This window comes from Orycteropus afer, unplaced genomic scaffold (genome assembly GCF_000298275.1).
Source record: "Orycteropus afer afer isolate SDZICR_OR568_19922 unplaced genomic scaffold, OryAfe1.0 scaffold00719, whole genome shotgun sequence".
In the NCBI taxonomy this organism is placed as follows: domain Eukaryota; kingdom Metazoa; phylum Chordata; class Mammalia; order Tubulidentata; family Orycteropodidae; genus Orycteropus; species Orycteropus afer.
The window spans coordinates 9,026-16,296 of record NW_006922306.1 but is presented as its reverse complement, the minus strand read 5'-3'; positions in this window follow the sequence as shown (position 1 = coordinate 16,296).

The following is a 7,271-nucleotide window of genomic DNA, read 5'->3' as shown; positions in this document are numbered from 1 at the left end:
TATCATCGCAAATAATGATAGTTTTACTTCTTATTACCAATTTGGATGCCTTCGATTTCCCTTTCTTGACTTCTCACCCTAGCTAGGACTTCCAATACAATGTTGAATAGAAGTGGTGATAGAAGGCATCTTTGTCTGGTTCCTGTTCACAAGGAGAATGGATTCAGACTCTCTCCACTGAGAATAATGTTTGTGGTTGGTTTTGCATATATGCCCTTTATTATGTTGAGGAAGGCCCCTTCCGTTCCTATTTTGCTGAGAGTTTTGATGAGGAATCGGTGTTGGATTTTATCAAATGCTTTTTCTGCATTGAATGATATGATCATGTGGTTCTTTTCCTTTGTTATATTTATGTGGTGGATGACATTGATTGTTTTTCTAATGTTGAACCATCTTTGCATACCTGATATGAACCCCACTTGGCCATAACGAATTATTTTCTTGATATGTTGTTGGAGTCTATTGGCTAGGATTAGAATCTATAATAATGTCACCCTTCTTATGCCTGACATTGATCATTTATATTTTCTCTGTTATTTTCCTGATCATTTTACTACAGATTTATCAATTTGATTGATTTCTCTATAAACTAATTTTTTGTTTCATGGATTTTTCTCTATTGTTTTCTACTTTCAATTTCATGGATTTTCATTGTGATGATTTTATTTCCTTTCTTTCTCTCTGCTTTGGGTTTAGACTGTTCTCCTTTTTCTAGTTCTTAAGGTAGAAGCTAGGTCATTGTGTTTAAAACATTCTTCATTTCTAATATAAATAGTAGTTCAATTCTGATATAGATCATTTACACTGCTATAAATTCCCCTAAAAAGTGTGATGCTTTAGTAGTATCACAGACTCCCCTCCCTCTCCCCTTTTTTTAAAGGAGCTCTGGTGGCAGAGTGCCTAAGGTCTTTGACTGCTAACCAGAAGGTTGGTGGTTCAAATCCACCAGCCATTCCAGGGAAGGAATACTGGACAATCTATTTTCGTAAAGATTTAATTTAAAGTAATCTATTTTTTAGTCAAATTCTAAAAATTTTAAAACATGTATATTTATGTTACCACCATTACAATCAGGGTATAGAATAGTTACATCCCTCCTACCCCCACCAAAAAAAAAAATCTTCATCCTATCACTTTATGGTCACATGTTCTCCCTTCTCTCCTTTTAATCCCTGGCAACCATTAAAAGTTTTTCCATCACTATACTTTTTTGTTCTTTATTTTTTTTCCCCTTTGAATTGTGGTGTTGGTGAAGAAAACTGAAAATACCATGGACTGCCAGAGAAACTAATAAATCTCTCCTGAAAGAAGTACAGCCAGAAATGCTCCTTGGAAGCAGGAATGACCAGACTTCATCTCATCTACTTTGGTCATGTTGTCAGAAGGGACCTGTCCCTGGAGAATGATATTATGCATGCTAAAGTGCAGGGTCAGTGGAAAAGGGGAAGACTCTCAAGGAGATGGATTGACACATAGGCTATCATAGGACCTGGCAGTGTTTTGTGCTGTTGTACATAGGGTTGCTATGAGTTGGAGCAGACTCAACAGCACCTAACAACAATTGGTGGAAGAGATATGTCATGAGATGGAGTAGCAGGTTGGCCAGCCCACGGATCAAGAAAGATAAATGCCTTTGGGGTAGAAAGATTCCTGGTGGTATGGGTTGTCCTTAGGCATTAGTTGGCAAAAGCTGAGAGACCAAGGAAACAGGAAGCAGAGGTGGCTCAGCCTCAAAGGGTAGGACCATTGCATTTAGGGGAGGAACCACCAGAGCCTCCTAGGTTTCAAAGTGTCAGACCTTCATCAACTTGGTTCTGGAGTGTGGTGCTGCTCATTCATTTGGGCCAGTGTGGTGGGTCCATAGCTGCTACCCAAAAGTGAGGGGACAGGGCTGCCATGCCCAAGAGGTAGAGGAATGGGGTCTACCATGCCAAGGGGTGAAATCACCACTTAGATGAACTAGGGGACTGGAGCTAGCCAATGAAGGAGATCTGTACAAGTGCCACTCAATGAAGATCTGCCTAGGTGCCAAGTTGACAAAAGGTGGAACTGTGGTAGTTAAGGCTATATGTTACCTTGGCTGGGCCTGGTTTTGAGTGGCTGGACAGCTGGATGTAGTATTCCCCATGATGAGACTGATAATCAACTCCATTGTGGGATCTACTGTGAGCAGCTGAGTAGCTGCCTTAGGGATTTTATCTGCTTCCAGTATATAAAAAGAACCATTGAGAAATGTCTCAACAGCTTTTGGCATGCTTGAATCCTGCATGCAGCCAAGTCATTGTTCAGTAGCCTGCCATGTTGTGTGCTGATCTTGGGACTGTTAATGGACTTGAATCAGTAAATTTCCATGTTGTTTGGTAATACTGACACTGTGCCTTTTCATTTGTTGACCTTAGGCTTGTTAGCCTCTATAGCCAGCAGCTGCCTGAGTGAAGAGACACCTCTAGCTTAGGGGGATGGGAGCAAGAGGCAGAATTGAACCTCAAGGTCAGAGGGCTTTCATCCAGCCCCTAGAGCTTGGCACTTGGAACTTGGACCTCTAGCCTCCAAAAGTGTAAGAGAATAAACTCTTGTTTGTTAATGCCACCCACCACTGGTATTTCTTTTAGAGTGGCACTAGAGAATCAAAGCACCAACCAAGAATTATATAACTTGCAAAATTGTCCCTCAAATATGAAGGACATTTCTGGATAAACTGAAATTAAGGGAATTTATCAAAAGCAGACCAACCTTACAAAAGATGCTAAAGGGGGTCCTTAAGACAGAGAACTAACAAAAGCAGACAACCAATGAAGAATACATATGATGACATAACCCAAAAATCAACACAGTTATATAATTATTTGAAGGAAAATTAGCTTACAAGAGTGTAAACAGGGAACAAGACACATTAATTGGCATATGAAGACAACTACAAAACATAAAAGAGGGAATAAACAGCATAGGTACAGAACTTCCAAATAGTGAGGAAGTCAAGACAATTGCAAGATACAACAGACTGTTTTAAACTTGGGAATAAAAGCATAAATTACAAGGTAACCTCAAAGAAAAATGATAAACCTTTGCCTCAAAACAAAAAAGAGGAGAGGCAAAAATATTTAGCAAATACTAAAACAACAGCAATGAAGGACATAATAACAAAATTCTTAAATGAAATAAGCTCAGCAGAGAAAATTATATGGAATAAAGAAATCAGCAACACTATGAAAAAGCATACAGTGAAATGACACCAATAAATTTTACTTGACTTGACGACACATAACAACAACAGCAACATAATTACACTGAACATAAATGGATTAAATGCACCACCCAAGAGACAGAGAGTTGCAGACTGGATAAGAAAACCTGACCCATCAACATGCTGCCTTCCAGAGATTCACCTTAGACACAAAGATAAAAATAGACTAAAAATCAAAGGTTGGGAAAAGACATATCAAGCAAATGGCAATCAAAAAAGAGCAGGAGTGGCAATATTAACCTCTGATAAAATAGAATTAGGACCAAATGACCATAAGAGACAAGGAAGGGCATTATATAATGATTAAAGGATCACTTAACCAAGAGGACATAACCATAACAAATATCTAAGCACCCAATGAAAGAACCCCAAATACATTAATCAGACTTTAACAGAATTGAAAAGACAAATGGAAATGCTCCATAGTAACAGGAAGAGTCTTTAATGCACCATTTTCAATAAAAGATAGAACAACTAGAAAGAAATTCAACAAAGATGCAGAAGAATTAAACAATACTATCAAACAACTTGACCTTCTAGACAACTACAGAGCACTTCATCCAAAAACAGCACAATATACATTCTTTTCCAGAGTACATGGAACATTCTCCAGGATAGACCATATGTTAGGCTACAAAGAAAGCCTCAATAAATTTAAAAGCACTGAAATACTGCAAAACATCTTCTCAGATCACAGTGCTATAAAATTAGAAATCAACACTAGAAAGAAAAATGGAAAAAGAACAAACACATGGAAACTGAATAACATCCTCCTATAAAATGACTGGGTAATAGAAGAAATAAATAATGAACTTAAAAATTCCTTGAATCTAATGAGAATGAAAACACAACATACCAAAATCTTTGGGACACAATAAAAGCAGTGATCAGAGAACAAGTTATATTAATAGATGCATAGATCAAAAAAAGAAGAAAGATCCAAAATCAACACCATAACCCAACATCTCTAATAATTAGAAAAAGAGCAGCAAAAAGCCGACATCACCAGAAGAAGATAAATACTAAAGATTCAAGTAGAAATAAATGAAACAGAAAATAGAAAGAAAACAGAAAAAATCAACCAGACTAGAAGTTGCTTCCTTGATAAAATTAATAAAATCAACAAACCACTGGCAAAGTTAACAAAGAAAAGGAAGGAGAAGATGCAAATAACATGAATAAGAAATGAAATGGACAATGTCACAACAGAACAAACAGAAATAAAAAAGAATCAGATCAGGATACTTTGAAGAACTGTATTCCAACAAATTTGAAAACCAAAAATGAATGGACAGATTTTTAGAAAACATACTACTTACCTAAACTAACATAGACTGAGGTACAAAATCTTAGCAGACCCATAACAAAAGAAAAAAATTGAATAGGTTGTAGAAAGATTACCAACAACAACAAAAAAAAGTTCTGGCTCAGATGGTTTCACTGGAGAATTCTATCAATCATTCACAGTAGAGCTGACACCAATCCTACTCAAAATATTCCAGAACATAGAAAATTATGAAATCCTCCCAACTCATTGTATGACACAAGCATAACCCTGATACCAAAACCAGTCAAAGACATCACTATAAAGGTAAACTACAGACCAATATTCCTCATATATATAGATGTAAAAAACTTCAAGAAAATCCTAACCAATAGACTCCAACAACATCAAAAAAATAATATATCATGACCAAGTGGGATTCATGCCAGGTATACAAGGATGGTTCAACATTAGAAAAGCAATCAATATAATCCAATACATAAGTAAAATAAAGGAAAAGATTTACGTGATCATATCAATAGATGCAGAAAAGGCATTTGGTAAAATCCAACTCCCATTCCTGATTGGGGGGAAAAAAAAACTCAGTAAAACAGGAATAGAAGGGAAATTCTCAACAAAATAAAGGGCATATATGCTAAACCAACAGCCAACATTATTCTCAATGGAGAGGGACTGAAATCATTCCCCTTGCAAACAGGAACCAGACAAGGATGCCCTCTATTTCTACATCTATTCAGCATTGCATTGGAAGTCCAAGCCAGGGCAATGAGGCAAGAAAGGGAAATCAAAGGCCTCCAATGTGGTAAGGAAGAAGTAAAACTATCCCTTTTTGCAGATGATATGATTCTGTATATAGAAAACCCAAGAAACTCAGCAAGAAAACTACTGGAACTTATTGAGATATTTAATATAGTGGCAGGATAAAAGATCAACAAAAAAATCAGTTGGGTTCCTCTACATCAGCAAATAATTCCATGAAAAGTAAATAAGGAAATCAACATCATTTACAATAGCTACTTGTTGTTGTTGTTGTTATGTGCCGTCGAGTCGGCCCCGACTCATAGCGACCCCTCCTTGGGTTTCCGAGGCAGTATCACTACGGAAGTAGGATTGCCCAACCTTCCTTCCGAGGAGTGGCTGGTGGGTTTGAACCGCCAGCCTTCTGGTTAGCAGTCAAGTGCTTTAGCCACTATGCTACCAGAGAGCTAAAAAGAGAAAATATTTGGGAATAAATCTTACCAGGAACACAAAATATCTATACTAGGAAAACTAAAAAACACTGCTTCAAGAAACTGTTAAGACATCTACATAACTGAAAGAATATACCATGCTCATAGATAGGAAGATTGAACATTGTGAAAATGTCAGTACTACCCAAATCAATCTATACAGTCAATAAAATTCCGATCCAGATTCCATCAACGTTTTAAAGACATGGATAAACCTATCACTATTTTTATATGGAAAGGAAAGAAACAAAGTAGAAGGTCTCACCTTCCTTGATCTCAAAACCTACTATACAGGCACAGTAGTCAAAACAGCCTGGTATTGATACAATAGCAGATACATAGACCAGTGGAATAGAATTGAGAACGCAGAAATAGATCCAGCCCCATATGGTCAACTGATCTTTGATCAAGGCCCAAAATCCATTAAATGGAGAAGAGATAGTCTCCCTAACACATGGTGCTGGCAAAACTGGATCTCCATTCATACAAAAATGAAACAAGATCCATATCTCACACTATATAATAAAACTAATGCCAGATGGATCAAAGACTTAAATGTGAATCCTAAAACCATAAAGTTCATCAAAGAAAAAATATGGGCAAACTTAGGAGCCCTAATTTATGGCATATCGACTATCAAGCATAACCCAAAATGCTCAAACAGCAGAAGATAATCCAGATGATTGGGACCTTCTAGACATTAAATGCTTATGTGCATTCAAATACCTCCAAAAGAATAAAAAGAGAACCTCCAAATTAGGAAAAATATTCAGCAATGACATAGCTGACAAAGGACTTATCTCTAAAATGTATAGAAAACTTCAACCCCTCAACCTTAAAAAGACAAACAATCTAATTTAAAAATGGACAGAAGATATGAACAGACACTACACCAAAGAAGATATTTGGACAGTCAGACAGCCAACAAACACATGAATATTTGTGATCATTAAAGAGATGCAAATCAAAACAAGAATGAGATACCATCTCACCTCAGCACTAACAAAGTTCAACAAGACAGAAACTAACATATGCTGTTGATGATGTGAGGAGATTGGGACTCTCATACACTGCTAATGGGACTGTGAAATGATACAACCACTGTGGAAGTATGATGATTCCTTAAAAAGATGGTAATAGAAATACCATTAAATCCAGCAATCCCATTACTAGGTATATATCCTGAAGAAGTGAGAATCAGGACATGAATAGATGTATGTACACCCATGTTAATGACAGCACTATTCACAATAGCAAAGAGAAGGAAACAACCTAAGAGCCCATAAGTAGAGAAATGGATGGCCAAACTGTGGTATACACACAATGGAATACTATGCAACACTAAAGAATAATGTAAAACATCACATAACGTGGATGACCTTGGAGGGCATTTAAAAAATACTGTATTAGTCCACTATTGTAAATATTCAAAGAAAAGTTTATATCTGGAAGGATATTTTCTTTTTTGGTTACCAAGGATGGGAAGGGAGGGGAGGGAAAATCCCTAGATAGA